The sequence below is a fragment of the Alosa sapidissima genome, chromosome 4 (assembly GCF_018492685.1).
Source record: "Alosa sapidissima isolate fAloSap1 chromosome 4, fAloSap1.pri, whole genome shotgun sequence".
Lineage (NCBI taxonomy): Eukaryota > Metazoa > Chordata > Actinopteri > Clupeiformes > Clupeidae > Alosa > Alosa sapidissima.
Window position 1 is genome coordinate 38445380 of NC_055960.1, and position 15927 is coordinate 38461306.

Sequence of the window (15927 nt, forward strand, 5' to 3'; positions counted from 1 at the left end):
TTATTCATTTTTGATTGGATGTCACATTTGCTTTGACTTCTTACTGCTAGTAATCACTCCGCGAATGATACATTGCAACCGTTAAAACTACACCAACTTTCCATTCATTCATAAAATGCGTCAGCAAGAGAAATGAACAAACTAGATAATTAAGCAATATGGCAGACAGCGACATTTTCAACATAACATTTGACATTTAACGAGGAGACAAAGAACCACAAAGATCCCCTGGAGCGATCTAATGATATCATAAAGGGAAATAATGACGTGAGTGGGTAAGCGCATCTCGGTGAGCGCATCTCGCTCTTGTGTCATCCAAGCAATTAGCCTAACTCTTTATTTTTTTAAACTTTTCTAGATCGGAGAGCTCTTTTGCGAGCTATTGGCGACCCTCTCTGGACAGCAGAAAGTGGTGGAGTCACATTTTAGGGGGCCACGACCACCAGACAGCCAAAACACCCAGAACAACTGAACAACAAGTTTGCATTAATCCTGCAACCTCCACTGGCTGTGAACTGCAGACATATCAACGGTTGCACCATCCAAGGGAATGTGCAAATCATCGTCTACAAGTAGCCTAGCTACACTACGCTACAATGTGGAATGTTCGTTGCCTAGCAACGCAACGTTGTCAGCTCTGGCTGGAGCTTTTGTGGCGAAGAGTCTGAAAAACAATCAAAATAAATAAACACTCTATAACATACTCTGGTGTCAAAATAAATAAACACTCTAAAATATACGCTGGTGTGTCAAAATAAATAAACACTCTAAAACATACTCTGGTGTCTCAAAATAAATAAACACTTTATAACATACTCTGGTCTCAAAATAAAGAAACACTCTAAAACATACTCTGGAGTCTCAAAATAAATAAACACTCTATAACATACTCTGGTGTCAAAATAAATAAACACTCTAAAACATACTCTGGTGTCAAAATAAATAAACACTCTGGTGTCAAAATAAATAAACACTCTATAACATACTCTGGTGTGTCAAAATAAATAAACACTTTATAACATACTCTGGTCTCAAAATAAAGAAACACTCTAAAACATACTCTGGTGTCAAAATAAATAAACACTCTATAACATACTCTGGTGTGTCAAAATAAATAAACACTCTAAAACATACTCTGGTGTGTCAAAATAAATAAACACTCTAAAACATACTCTGGAGTCTCAAAATCAATAAACACTCTATAACATACTCTGGTGTCAAAATAAATAAACACTCTAAAACATACTCTGGTGTCAAAATAAATAAACACTCTGGTGTCAAAATAAATAAACACTCTATAGCATACTCTGGTGTGTCAAAATAAATAAACACTCTAAAATATACTCTGGTGTGTCAAAATAAATAAACACTTTATAACATACTCTGGTCTCAAAATAAAGAAACACTCTAAAACATACTCTGGTGTCAAAATAAATAAACACTCTATAACATACTCTGGTGTGTCAAAATAAATAAACACTCTAAAACATACTCTGGTGTCTCAAAATAAATAAACACTCTATAACATACTCTGGTGTCAAAATAAATAAACACTCTAAAATATACTCTGGTGTGTCAAAATAAATAAACACTTTATAACATACTCTGGTCTCAAAATAAAGAAACACTCTAAAACATACTCTGGTGTCAAAATAAATAAACACTCTATAACATACTCTGGTGTGTCAAAATAAATAAACACTCTAAAACATACTCTGGTGTCTCAAAATAAATAAACACTCTAAAACATACTCTGGTGTCAAAATAAATAAACACTCTAAAACATACTCTGGTGTCTCAAAATAAATAAACACTCTAAAATATACTCTGGTGTCAAAATAATAAATGAACACTCTAAAACATATTCTGGCGTCTCAAAATAAATAAACACTCTAAAAACATACTCTGGTGTCAAAATAATAAATGAACACTCTAAAACATACTCTGGCATCTCAAAATAAATAAACACTCTAAAAACATACTCTGGTGTCTCAAAATAAATAAACACTCTAAAAAATACTCTGGTGTCTCTAAACTAAATGAGTTGGTAATGGAACTGTTGTATAAAAGCAATATGTCACTCGTGCTCGTGGCGATGTGCAAGAGTATCATATTGCTTAAATGATATCTGGTTATATAATAGCTGATTATGATATCTGATGATATGATTTCTGAAAGTCATACACAGATACACATTTACATGGTCATAGTAGAGTAGGCTACAAATGTTCCATATCCACATACACACCAACACACTCTCTCTCTCTCTCTCTCTCTCAGACACACATACACACACACACACACACACACAGACACACACAGAGCAGTCAATAAACACACACACACACACACATTCTCTCTCTCACTCTCTTTATCTCTCTCTGTCACACACACACAAACACACACATACACACACACAAGCAAACAAACAAGCAAACACACACACACTTTCTCTATCTATCTCTCACACACACACACATACACTCTGTCTCTCTCTCACACACACACACTCTCTCTCTCTCTCTCTCTCACTCACACACACACACACACATACTCTCTCTCTCTCTCTCTCTCACACACACACACACACTCTCTCTCTCTCTCTCTCTCTCTCACACACACATTCTCTCTCTCTCTTTCTCTGTCTCTCGCTCTCTTTCTCTCTCTCACACACAAAGGCATGTTTAGCCCACATGTGGAATGTTAATAAGTTCACATGTGTTTCGCATGGGTTCGTATATGCAACATAACAGAGGGCGCAGGCACACACACACACACACACACGCACACACGCACACACACACACAGACACACACACACACACAGACACACACACACACACACACACACACAGACAAACACACAGACACACACACACACACAGAGACACACACACACAGGAACCTAACAGGAACTCCTGCTTTGATACATGATGCAATTTTCCAGAAATCGATGCATTTTCCTACGTCATGCCCTCTTTAACACAATGCTCAGAGTTCTTCAAATTAAATAAATAAACAACACAATGCTCAGAGTTCTCCAAACCAAATAAATAAACAACACAATGCTCAGAGTTCTCCAAACCAAATAAACAACACAATAAACAACACAATGCTCAGAGTTCTTCAAATCAAATAAATAAACAACACAATGCTCAGAGTTCTTCAAACCAAATAAACAACACAATGCTCAGTTCTTCAAACCAAATTAACAACACAATGCTCAGAGTTCTTCAAATCAAATAAATAAACAACACAATGCTCAGAGTTCTTCAAATCAAATAAATAAACAACACAATGCTCAGACTTCTTCAAACCAAATAAACAAACAACACAATGCTCAGAGTTATTCAAACCAAATAAACAACACAATGCTCAGAGTTCTTCAAACCAAATAAACAACACAATAAACAACACAATGCTCAGAGTTCTTCAAACCAAATAAACAACATAACGGCTTCAAACTCATTTTGATGCTGCATGGCGTGTCAATGCGAACTTGGAACTTTTGATGTTTGAATATGTAATGTTGTTGATCAGGTGGGATCATGACTCGTGTGTGAGTATCGTCCTTATGTTAAATGGCGTTGAATATTGACGCCAAGGAGCCTGACTATAGTCATCACCTCCTCCAATGCGTTGCTGTAATCCCTTAGAGGGAAAAGTCTGTGTAGAGAGTGTGTATTGATGTGTGTGTGTGTGTGTGTGAATTGTTGTGTGAATATAGACATCAAGTCTTCCATTGTGTTGCTGTAATCCCTAGAGGGAAAAGTCATACACTACTGAGGAGCAAGGCTGATAAAACACACACACACACACACACACACAAACTCTATCAATAGACACACAAACCTTTGAATGTACAGTATGTGTTTACTTCTGTCTTTGAGAAGGGTGTGGACATATTCTACAGATCAACCAACCCACACACTCCCACAACATATCACATCAGACCTCTGAGTGTGTGTGTGTGTGTGTGTGTGTGTGTGTGTGCACTCTAAAAAATGCCGGGTTATTTTTTCAACCCAAACGCTGGGTTGAGGCTGTTGGGTCATTTTGGTTTGGTTGTTTTTACTCATATTGGGTAATTTCTGTAACCCAGCTTGCTGGGTTGATAGTTTATCACTGCTGGGTCGATAGTTTAGGGCTGTGCTCCCTCCTGTCCCCCGCCTGACGTGGAGTACACTACCCAGCACCAGGGTGACTTCAACACAGCTGCATAGTTATTTGAAGGTCGAGAAAAAAAATCGTCAGGCAGGCATATTCTTTCAACCGTCCAGTCCAGCAGCTGTCAACATGCAATGGAAATCAGGTGATTTCGGAAGGTATGTATCTGCTTTTATTTATTTATTTTTATCCAGGCGGATTTTAAAAGTCCACCCAGAGACATACCCTTCGTGATATCAAGGAATATTCTGCCTGCCAATTTCGTTCAGCTTCAAGCAGGTTAACAGGTGTCATTCATTCAGCTAATATTAGCTACTGTTAATGTTAAATCTACACAAAGACAGACTCATAAAAACATAGTTCTGTATTCACTGGATAGGAACTGCTGAACAGAAACAAAACGAAATTTTACAACGAACTACTAGCATACCAGCAGCTGGTAGGAAACGTTAGCAGACTTGGTAACTTTATGCTAGTTCTAATTACATATGCTTCGTGGCTACCGTTTGTCAACTAATGTTAGCTAACACAGTCGAAGTAACGTCAGTCTCTTCACAACACACGTAACTTACGATAATAATCAGGCCAAACATCATCTTATTAAATCATTCAGGGTAGCCTACCCTCATATTATAGCCATGTAACTTGTGGAATTCTTGGTGGTAACATTAACTTGGATTCACTAACTGAATGTGTTAACATTAGCTAGCTAACATTAGCACTGCTGAACTTATGTTTGTCAGCCTAATGTTAGGCTAATGGTAGGCTAATGTTAGTGTTATGAAGCTCATCTGACATACAGTAAATGCACGTTTTGTATTACCGGTATTATGTTTAAAACAACTCCATAATATTAGGTGGTCATAGTTTCTGAGTGTTTTGCACTAATAATTTGTCTCATGGGGGGTATTCCATCAACCTCGCTAATGAAGGCGGCGCTTAACAGAAATAGCCTGGCTTGAACTAGCGTAAACTTTCATTTGGGGCTGAAGCCGTTCCATTAACTCAAGTTAGCGGCATCTTGGCCTCGTTTATTCAAGCAAGGTTTAGTTCAGCTTCATCTCTGCTTGTGCACGAGGTAGAAAAGTAGACCAAAACAGACAAGTGCCATCTACAGGATTTTCATCGAAAGTCATCAAATTTAACATCGAGAGAAAAAAATAGATTGCCTACAGAAATTGGAGAATAATGAAAGCATACATTTAAAACAACAATGCTAATGGTTTGAAATCAATTGTGAGTTTAATTGGCTTCACTCTTGAACACATAGACTATAGTCTATGCTTGAACAAAACGAGTGAATAAATAAATGGTATAAACTCAAATACAACTTTGGCATATATTCAAAACTATCTATAGCCTACGTTCTTATATTAAAAGAGTTCACTCCAAATTATTGTCTAGGTTTAGGTGGTCATAAATTAAATGAGTATCAACATAATAGCCTATTGTCTCCCATAAGTCCCAAAGTGTTTGAAATAAAGTTGTCTGAAATGCAATGGCTTTCAATTTAATTTATGCCTAGTATTTAACCTGTGTAGCACACAGTTGATTTGATATTCATGAACAATCGTTGACACATGAAGCAGTTTTAATTATTAGCTGCCTAGGCTACAGAATAATTATCCTTGGCTTGCATCAGATATAATATAGCCCCACGGCAAAGCTGTCACTGAACAGCCTACCAAATGTGCATGACCCTTTATCAGCAGTAGACATATGTCTTTCATCAAAGATTATAACTAAAAATGCCATTGTCAAGGTGATAAACAATGTAGCCTTAATACTTCGTATGGGAAGTGAACACCACCACCGAACGTAGGCAAAGTGACGCAGAGTAGCACAATTTCTAGAACCACACGCATGTGAAGTTAAAACATTTTTAATCGTATAATCTTCATACATTCTTTGGAGCTAGTGAATGTGTAAATTCATGCTTGGTGCACTGTCGGAAAAAACATTTCTATAGGCCTACTTCTAGCCTATTTTTGAAGTTGGCTACAGGTGACGAGAGCACAGGTTGAAGGAACCATCTTTTTGGACTCGTTTTCCGACAGATTGGGTTTTTTTGCAACACAGCTTAATTTAGCTTGAAAGTTAACCTGGTACGGAGCAGGTTAGTTCTGTGGCATAAATTCCCATGGTTACCAAACTGGGATTCACGTCACCTCATTAATGGAACGGAATCCTCACTAAAATTAGCGAGACTTATCAAAATAAGCCAGGTTTGGCCTTTAGCGAGGTTGATGGAATACCCCCCTGGTGGATTTTTATGTCTGTCAACATCATTCACTGGTAATGGTTCATGAAAGTCTTGATATAAAGTTCTGTAGGCTAACAGTGATTAAAATGCACTCTTTTTTTTTTCTTTGATTGACAGGGCTGACCCCCAAAACGGACTTTGGAATATGCCTGCCTTCATGGAAGTATCACATGCATTTTATACTAGGCTATCTATTTAAAAATAAAGAAAACTATCAAATAAATAATTATGTTGAATTATGATTATGTTGTTTTATTTCATTGCATGGCTTTTGATGGCCATTTAATATAGACTGTCTATATCAGGCCTAAAGCTGTTAACAGAAGGTGTGACTTTCAAGTAAGTAAATACAAACTTTGAGTTATTAAAAGTTTGTACAAGCAGAGTATTTTAAAAATCAACTAGTAGTTTTTTTGGGATTTGGTTACATAACCCAAACATTATGTAACTTTAACTAAACAGTTGTGTCAACATAACCCAACATATTGGTTAATTTTCAACCCAGTTGTTGGCTTAAATTTAGTAACCCAATTTGCTGAAAACAACCCAGCATTTTTTAGAGTGTGTGTGTGTGTGTGTGTGTTAGTCAGGTACTCACTGGCTTGCATGAGCTGTCCCTGACGTATGTTTGTGTGTGTGTGTGTGTGTGTGTGTGTGTGTTAGTTAGGTACTCACTGGCTTGCATGAGCTGTCCCTGACGTCCAAACACCTGCGAGAAGGTAGTGGTGCTGCAGGTGAGCGTGTCCTCCATGCCGTCCCCTCGGAGCTCTGCACGCAGAGATGGACAGAGCAACGGAGAGAAAGAGAGAGGGAGAGAGAGAGACAGAGGAGGGAAAGAGAGAAGGAAAGAAGGGCGATGTGTTGTTCTCCTCCTGGAGAAAACAAATCGAAAGACAGAGAGAGAGAGATGGAGAGGAAGGGAGAGAGATGGAGAGGAGAGGGAGAGAGAGAGAGATGGAGAGGAGATGGAGGTAGAAGAGAGAAGATTATGCTGTCGTTCTGCTCCGGCGAGAGACAGCGATGGAGATCCTCCAGAAGAGAAGAACGGAGAGAACGCACAGAGAGATGGAGGGAAGAGAGAAGCGGAGTAGAGACGCTGGTCCTGTTTGTCCGTGCTTGCCTCTGTCTCTGTGTGAGTGTGTGTGTGTGAGAATGTGTCTGCTGCTGCTGCCAGCTGTGATAATGAAGGGTGTGTGTGTGTGTGTGTGTGTGCGCGCGCATGCACACTCTGCACAGGCAGAGAGAGAGAGAGAGAGAGTGAGGGAGAGAAAGAGAGAGAGAGAGGGAGTGAGAGCAAGGGAGAGAGAGAGAGAGAGAGAGCTGGGAACTGAGAACTCTATGTGTGTGTGTGTTGATGTGTGTGTGTGTGTGCGTGTGTTGATGTGTGTGCGTGTGTTGACGTGTGTGTGTGTGCGTGTGTTGATGTGTGTGTGTGCGTGTGTTGATGTGTGTGCGTGTGTTGATGTGTGTGTGCGTGTGATGATGTGTGTGTGTGTGTGTGTGTGTGTATTTATTGACTGCTCTCTGTGTGTGTGTGTGTGTGCCTACAATCTGTACGTACACTGTATCTAATAAAGCAACATCGAATTGAATGGAATGGAGAGAGAGAGGGAGAGAGAGAGAGAGAGAGAGAGGGAGAGGGGGGGAAGAAGAAGAGAGGATGGGGGGGTGAAGGAGGAGTCACAGGTTCTGTTCAGGTCGGCTCTCCAGTCAGCCTCCCCCCTCAGCCACAGTGGTCCGGTCCGGTTCTGTTAAGCACAGTGGTCCGGTTCATCTTGGTTCTGTTCAGCACAGTGGTCCGGTCCGGTTCTGTTAAGCACAGTGGTCCGGTTCATCTTGGTTCTGTTCAGCACAGTGGTCCGGTTCATCTTGGTTCTGTATGTGTCGGTAATGTGCAAAATATTTTTTTACATCATGTGATCTGTGATGACCACCAGAGTGGACGTGTCAAACAGCTGGCCCCAGACCCTGCTCACATGTTAGTCTGTAGCTCAATGCAGCAGCAACAACAACAACCACAACAACAACCACAACAACCACAACAACAACAACAACAACCACAACAACAACATCAACCACAACAACTTCCTGTACACAGCGCTCTATCAAGGCATCTCTCTGTCTCTCAATGCAGCGGCAAGCCAAGGCAGGTGCACCACACACACACACACACACACACACACACACACACACACACACACACACACAGGAGCACCACTGCAAACTTCATACTCCACGATCTACAGGGCTCTTGTATCCACATGGAAGTCTTTAATCAGCAAGATGGCAATTTGAAGGACTCAAGATGTTGGAAATGGTTTCAGCTGATTCTGCATTAGTTTAGAAGGGAATGATGGCTGTACTAAAATCCAATAGGCTTATCATTATAAAACCGTTCCATGACATGATGTGCCGGGTTGCCGATTCGAACCCCGACCAGTAGGCGTGGCTGAAGTGCCCTTGAGCAAGGCACCTAACTCCTCACTGCTCCCCGAGCGCCGCTGTTGTAGCAGGCAGCTCACTGCACCGGGATTAGTGTGTGCTTCACCTCACTGTGTGTGTGCTGAGTGTGTTTCACTAATTCACGGATTGGGATAAATGCAGAGACCAAATTTCCCTCACGGGATCAAAAGAATATATATACTTATATACTTATGTCTTTTTCTAACGGTTTGGGGATGCCGGGCAAGTCTGTTAAGTGCAACAGGGATTACTTTGTGTGTATGTAGGGGGGATTATTTTGTATGTATGTAGTGGCGGTTCTTTTGTGTGTATGTAGGGGGGATTATTTTGTGTGTGTGTAGTGGTGGTTGTTTTGTGTGTGTGTATGTAGTGGTGGTTATTTTTTGTGTGTGTAGTGGTGGTTATTTTGTGTGTGTGTGTGTAGGGGGGTATATTTGTCAAGTCAAGTCAAGTAATTTTTTATTTCTATAGCACATTTACTGTACAGACGGCTGAGCCGCATCCAAGTGCTTCACAATAAGCGCATTAAACAAAGGAAAGACCTAAGGAAGAAATAAAAGGGCTACAAGACAACGACTGTAGGAGTTAAATAATGTAAAAAGACGTTTTTAAAAGGTAGCCAGGGGACACTATGTACTGGCTCTTAAAAAAGGAGACACTAATGAAAGGCAAGGGAAAAGAGGTGGGTCTTTAAAAGGGACTTATTAAAAGAGAATATTTAGAGACTGGGCTGCACAGATGTGGAGGAGGAGGCAGTTCCAGAGTCTGGGGGCGGCTACTGCAAAGGCTCTGTCCCCCTTGGTTTTGAGCCTGGACCTGGGCACTTCCAACAGCAGTTGGTCAGATGACCGTAGTGCTCTGGAGGGGATGTGGTGGAGGAGAAGATCAGATAGGTACGTGGGGGCCAGACCATGGACCATTGTGTAGACGGTCAGTAGAAGTTGGGGCAGGTAGGCTTTGGTCTTAGCTAGGGTCCTCAGGTGGAAAAGGCTTTTCCTAACTACTGCACTGACCTGCTGCTCGAAGGCACCGTCAAAAATCATGCCCAGATTTCTGAAATAGGCCTGATGTTCGAGGCGAGAGGGCCCTGGGCATTGGTGGAGAAGGCCGGAGTTTTGTCAAAAACAATGATCTCAGTCTTACTCTCATTGAGGTTGAGGAAGTTTGCGCCCATCGTTGCCTTGATGTCAGCCGGACAGTCAATCAATGGATGGAGTGCAGCCTGTCCATCAACCTTTAGGGGGAGATACAGCTGGACGTCGTCGGCAAAGCAGTGGAAGGAGATGTTGTGTTTGGCCAGGATTTCCCCTAGGGGTCAAATGTTCAACAGAAATAGGATAGGACCTAGTATAGAGCCTTGAGGGACCCCCCAGGTGAGGGGGGCAACAGAAGAGGTGGAATCTCCAAGCTGGATGGAGAAGCTCCTGTCGGCCAGGTAGGACTGGAAGAACTTCAGGGCCTTTGATGCCTACGCGATGCTCGAGCCGAGACAGCAGGATCCTGTGATCCACCGTGTCGAAGGCTGCTGTTAGATCTAAAAGCACCAGGATCACAGGGCTACCTGAGTCAGTGGCTAGGAGCAGGTCGTTAAGCACTCTCAGGAGAGCAGTGTCTGTGCTGTGGGCTGTTCTAAAGCCGGACTGGAGTTTCTCATACATGTTGTTGTTAGATAAAAAGGGTTGCAGCTGGACATAAATGTCTCGCTCAAGGGCTTTAGACAGGAAGGGTAGTGTGGAGATGGGCCTATTTGTGTGCATGAAGGGGCTGTTATTTGTGTGTGTGTAGGGGGGTGCATTTGTGTGTGTAGGGGGGATTATTTTGTGTGTATTTGTGTGTGTGTAGAGGGATGTATTTGTGTGTGTTTAGGGGGTTGTATTTGTGTGTGTGTAGGGGCAGTTATTTTGTGTGTATGTAGAGGGGTGTATTTGTGTGTGTGTAGAGGGGTGTATTTGTGTGTGTAGTGGGGTGTATTTGTGTGTGTGTGTGGGGGGGGGGCGTTTATGCTGTATGTGTTTAATATTGTATGGTGTAAGCATGTAAGAAAGTTTAATAATGGTTTAATTAAAGAGTGTTAAACCTCCTCTCCTTTCTGTTCTCCTTCTCTCTCCCCTTCTCCTCATATCTCCTCTCCTTTTCCCTCTCTCTCTCCTCTCCACTTTCCTCTCTTCCCCTCTCTCTCTCTTCCCTCCTCTCTGTTCTCCTCACATCTCCTCTCTTTTCTCCTCTCCTCTCTTCCCTCTCTCTACTCTCCTCATATCGCTTCTCCTCTTCCCTCTCTCTTCTTACTGTTCTCCTCACATCTCTCTCTTTTCTCATTTTCTGTCCTCTCCTCATTTCCTCTCTCCTCTCCTCTCCTCTTTCCTCCTCTCCTCTCATCTCTCTCTCTCCTCTCCTCTTTCCTCCTCTCATCTCTCTCTCTCCTCTCCTCTTTCCTCCTCTCCTCTCTTCCCTCTCTCTCTCCTCTCCTCTTTCCTCCTCTCCTCTCTCTCCTCTCCTCTTTCCTCCTCTCCTCTCATCTCTCTCTCTCCTCTCCTCTTTCCTCCTCTCATCTCTCTCTCTCCTCTCCTCTTTCCTCCTCTCCTCTCTCTCCTCTCCTCTTTCCTCCTCTCCTCTCATCTCTCTCTCTCCTCTCCTCTTTCCTCCTCTCATCTCTCTCTCTCCTCTCCTCTTTCCTCCTCTCCTCTCTTCCCTCTCTCTCTCCTCTCCTCTTTCCTCCTCTCATCTCTCTCTCTCCTCTCCTCTTTCCTCATCTCCTCTCTTCCCTCTCTCTCCTCTCCTCTTTCCTCATCTCCTCTCTTCCCTCTCTCTCTCCTCTCCTCTTTCCTCATCTCCTCTCTTCCCTCTCCTCTTTCCTCCTCTCATCTCTCTCTCTCCTCTCCTCTTTCCTCCTCTCATATCTCTCTCTCCTCCCTCTCATTCGCTCTGCTTCACCAGTAATCCCCCTCCCCTCTCTCATCACCATATGTGAACCTCTGCTATCCGTCACTGTGTGTGTGTGTGTGTGGGTGTGTGTGTGTGTGTGGGTGGGTGAGATAGAACCCCTGCCGATCCAGCAATGTGTATGCATGTATGGATGTGTGTGTGTGTGTGTGTGTGTTTGTATACCCCTGCTATCTATCTCTGTCTGTGTGTGAGTGTAGGGGTGTGCATGTGTGCGTAAATATGTGTGTGTGTGTGTGTGTGTGTGTGTGTGTGTGTGTGTGTGAACCCCTGCTATCCATCTCTGCTGCAAGCAGATGATTTCTGCAGTTCTAGCTCTTCCTCTATCTCTGATCCCGGTGGGGGTTTTGGTGTGTGTGTGTGTGTGTGTGTGTGTGTGTGTGTGTGTGTGTGTGTGTGTGAGGAAAGAGAAAACTCCGTCTCTGACTTGCAGCCCAAAGTCATGAGGAGGCACAAGTCTCCCTACTCTTAACTCTCTTCTTAGCCTGTGAAGTCCACACACACACACACACACACACACACACAAACGCGCACACACACACACAGACACAAGCGCGTACACACACACACACACACGCACAAGCGTGCACACGCACAAGCGTGCACACACACACACACACACGCACACACTGTGCTGCAAAGTTCCTGATTCAGATTATCTCACGAGAGATATGACAGCGCTGGCATTACATGGGTATTAAGTCGCTGTGTGTGTGTGTGTGTGTGTGTGTAAGTTGCTGTGTAGGGTATATTTTGTTATGTACAATACAGATTGTGTAATCATATATAATGAGCTGAAGAAGTGATTGTGTAGATGAAGGAGCTTCATCACTAGATGGACGTCTCTGTGTGACCCAATTAACTGGCCCTGCAGAACTGCCCTGTAGAACTGCCCTGGCCCTGCAGAACTGCCCTGTAGAACTGCACTGTAGAACTGCCCTGGCCCTGCAGAACTGCCCTGTAGAACTGCACTGTAGAACTGCCCTGTAGAACTGCCCTGGCCCTGCAGAACTGCCCTGCAGAACTGCCCTGTAGAACTGCACTGTAGAACTGCCCTGTAGAACTGCACTGCCCTGTAGAACTGCCCTGTAGAACTCAGAACTGCCTTGCAGAACTGCCCTGTAGAACTGCCCTGTAGAACTCAGAACTGCCCCACAGAACTGCCCCGCAGAACTGGCCTGCAGAACTGGCCTGCATGTGGATGTGGAAGAGGCTGGCCCTCATTGAGCGCATTTGGAGTGTGATGCGTTCTCTCTGCGAAAATAAAGTCTGTTACACTAAAATCGCTAGTTGTCAGCTTTCTTATTGACACTTTTCTAGCTGTCAAAGTGAACAAGGTTCGGCTGGATTTGCAACCTCACTGTGGCTATCTCCAGGTCACTCCAGGTCAGAGCACCTCCATGTCATGCGCTCAGAGCTGCGCTGGTTTCTACGTTTGGTTAATAAATGAAGGCCTGTGTGTGTGTGTGTGTGTGTGTGTGTGTGTGTGTGTGTGTGTGTGCAGCTCAGTCCAAATCTGCTGGGTTGTGTTGAGCTGCAGTGACAGACGTCTAGCGTCAGAGGCGGTGGGTGTGGGCGTGTCCAAGGCAGGGTCACACGCGGCCACCAAGTTCCAGAGAAACAACTCTGTCCTCAGCACACACACACACACACACAAACACAGCTGCTCTGACAAGACAAACTCTCTCTCTCTCTTTCTCTCTCTATCAAACACACACACATTCTGCCTATCACTTACACTCACACACACTCCAACTCGTTGCCTCTATCAAATACACACACATTCTGCCCTACCATCACACACACACACACACACACACACACACACAGTCAGCCCAGAGGATTTGGGTCCCTCTACTTTAATATGATTCCCTTTGAACAGAGGAGAGGAAACAGGAGATAACACACTCAGCTGTGGGAGAGAAAGCTGCTCCTCCTCTGAGTCCCCTGCTGCTACACACACACACACACACAAGCACGCACGCACACACACACTCACGCACGCGCACACGCACACCACACACACACACACACAAGCACGCACGCACACACACACACGCACGCCACACACACACACACACACACAAGCACGCACGCACACACACACACGCAAGCCACACACACACAAGCACGCACACACACACGCACGCACGCACACACACACACTCACGCACGCGCAAGCCACACACACACACACACACAAGCACGCACACACACACGCACGCACACACACACACTCACGCACGCGCAAGCCACACACACACACAAACACAAGCACGCACGTACGCACACTCACGCACGCCACACACACACAAGCACGCACGCACGCACGCACACACACACTCACGCACGCGCACATGCACGCCACACACACACACACAAGCACGCACACACACACACGCACGAACGCGCACACGCATGCCACACACACACACACACACAAGCACGCACGCACGCACACACACACACTCACGCACGCGCAAGCCACACACACCACACACACACAAGCACGCACGTACGCACACTCACGCACGCCACACACACACAAGCACGCACGCACGCACGCACACACACACACACACAAGCACGCACACACACACTCACGCACGCACGCCACACACACACACACACACACAAGCACGCACACACACACACTCACGCACGCACGCCACACACCCACACACGCATGTACGCACGCACACATACATGCACACACACACGCACGCACACATACGCACACACACCACCTCCACAGAAAGGCAGCCCAGAGTAGTTCTAAGGGCAGCAGCACGATGTCTAACTCCTCGCTGCAGCAACTCTCACACTCAGAGCTCCTGCTACACTAACTGCTTTACAGTACCTACCTGCTTTACACACACACACACACGCACACACGCACACACACACGCATGCACGCACACACACCTCCTCTGAAATGAGCTGACTGGAAGGTCCACAGGCCCCAGGGGGCATACTAAGGCCAGACTAGGGCAATAGACCTTCAGCTGTCCAGGGCAGTTTCACTTTGGGAGACTGGTCACTGTGGCTAACCAAGAGAGTTAAAGTGGCCTCAGAATGCCGCATCACTTACCCCTCCATCTGCCCCATCACCTACCCCTCCATCTGCCCCATCATCTACCCCATCATCTACCCCATCACCTGCCCCTCCATCTACCCCATCATCTACCCCTCCATCTGCCCCATCACCTACCCCATCACCTACCCCTCCATCTACCCCTCCATCTACCCCTCCATCTACCCCTCCATCTACCCCTCCATCTACCCCTCCATCTGCCCCATCATCTACCCCTCCATCTGCCCCATCACCTACCCCTCCATCTCATCTACCCCATCACTTACCCCTCCATCATCACTTACCCCTCCATCTACCCCATCACCTACCCCTCCATCTACCCCTCCATCTGCCCCATCACCTACCCCTCCATCTACCCCTCCATCTGCCCCATCACCTACCCCTCCATCTACCCCTCCATCTACCCCTCCATCTACCCCTCCATCTGCCCCATCATCTACCCCTCCATCTACCCCTCCATCTACCCCTCCATCTACCCCATCACTTACCCCTCCATCATCACTTACCCCTCCATCTACCCCATCACCTACCCCTCCATCTACCCCTCCATCTGCCCCATCATCTACCCCTCCATCTACCCCTCCATCTACCCCTCCATCTACCCCATCACCTACCCCTCCATCTACCCCTCCATCTACCCCTCCATCTACCCCTCCATCTACCCCTCCATCTACCCCTCCATCTACCCCTCCATCTACCCCTCCATCTGCCCCATCATCTACCCCTCCATCTGCCCCATCACCTACCCCTCCATCTCATCTACCCCATCACTTACCCCTCCATCATCACTTACCCCTCCATCTACCCCATCACTTACCCCTCCATCATCACTTACCCCTCCATCATCACCTACCCCTCCATCTCATCTGCCCCATCACCTACCCCTCCATCTCATCTACCCCATCACTTACCCCTCCATCATCACCTACCCCTCCATCTCATCTACCCCATCACTTACCCCTCCATCTACCCCATCATCTACCCCATCACTTACCCCTCCA

General features: G+C 45.1%; 1 protein-coding gene and 1 long non-coding RNA gene across 2 annotated transcripts in view; one reads left to right on the top strand and one right to left on the bottom strand.

Moving 5' to 3' along the window:
• LOC121706757 (kazrin-like) overlaps positions 1-7562 on the bottom strand; it is a 138020-nt gene extending 130458 nt beyond the window's left edge. Inside the window, 1 exon segment of the mRNA XM_042088763.1 lies at positions 7105-7562. The gene's annotated coding sequence lies outside the window, so the exon portion shown is untranslated.
• Positions 3995-6625, top strand: LOC121706759. The gene is made up of 2 exons (XR_006031156.1): positions 3995-4324; positions 6547-6625. It is a non-coding gene; the product is annotated as an uncharacterized LOC121706759 (long non-coding RNA).
• Positions 7563-15927: the final 8365 nt, after the last annotated feature.